Consider the following 1,319-nt stretch of genomic DNA (forward strand, 5'->3'; position numbering starts at 1 on the left):
AAAACTGGTCAAAACTGAATAAAGAATAAATAGAAAACCTGGACAGCTCTATGATGATTAAATAATTTGATTCAAGTAGCTTAAAAATCTACCCACACATCCTAAGTGCCCATCAATGGATGAATGGATAACCAAACTATGGTACAGACACACAACGGAATGCTATGAAACATTCAAGAATAATGAAGAATCTGCAAAACACCTTACAATGTGGATGAACTTGTAGGACATTATGCTGAGTGAAATAAATCAACTGCAGAAAAACAATTATTATATGAACCCACTATTCTAAAAAGTCAGTGAAAGGTTAACACACAGAAGAAAATTATCTTCGTTGGCTACCAAGGATGGGAGGGGTGGGGAGGAAAAATTGCTAACTAGGTAACAGACACATATTGCTTTGGATGAAGGAAAAGGCAATGTAACAAAAGCAGGTGACCAGCACAGTATCACTAAGGAAAAGAAAGACACAGAGAAGTACACAAGAGGTATAAACAACAAAGGTAAATATTATTATATACATGATACAGCATTATCAGTAATAACAAACATTAATGCATAGGTGGATACACAGGTAGACAGACATGATGATCAGGTAGGGGTAAATGAATGGGAATATACCCATGACCATACATGTAGGTTTGGCAGGTAATACTTCTATATACATGTATTTGTACATGATACAAAAATGTCCATGTATACAATAGAGTGAACAGGGGGCAAAGTTGTGGTAACTTCTTAGCCATAACCAAACAGCTTGAGGAAGTAAGTCACTTGGCCTACAGGCTAGGGACATGGTCACAGAGAACATCAAGCTCAACTGGCATAACAAAGTACATTGTTCTACATCCTACTTAAGGTGTGTAGTGACTGGCATCTTAAAACCTTGCCAGCTGCCAAGATGTAACTATTGGTCTCTCCTCAACTAGAGCAAAGAAAAGTGAAGAAAATCAAAGACATATGGAAACAATTAATCCAAGGGACTAGTGAACCATGGGAACCTGAGCCTATATGACCCTGACATCAGAAGAACTACACAGTGTCCACCTAACACTACCAACCAGTAGGAAAGGGATGAAAATAGGAGATCCCAGATAGAACGGCAGAAAAACGTAGAACAAACCTCAAAATCTCAAAAAATAACCAGGATTACTGGTTTGATAGAGAGAGACTGGTGAAACTTCTGAGAACGTGGCCCCCGAGTCATCTGTCACACTTGGAATTGAATTCACTCCTAAAGCTTAACCTTCAGCCAAACAATAGATGGCCTATGAGCTGAACCACTACACCAGGGCAGTGAACTCCTCAGAACAATCAAC

The sequence above is a fragment of the Orycteropus afer genome, unplaced genomic scaffold (genome assembly GCF_000298275.1).
Source record: "Orycteropus afer afer isolate SDZICR_OR568_19922 unplaced genomic scaffold, OryAfe1.0 scaffold00011, whole genome shotgun sequence".
NCBI classification, from domain to species: Eukaryota; Metazoa; Chordata; class Mammalia; order Tubulidentata; family Orycteropodidae; genus Orycteropus; species Orycteropus afer.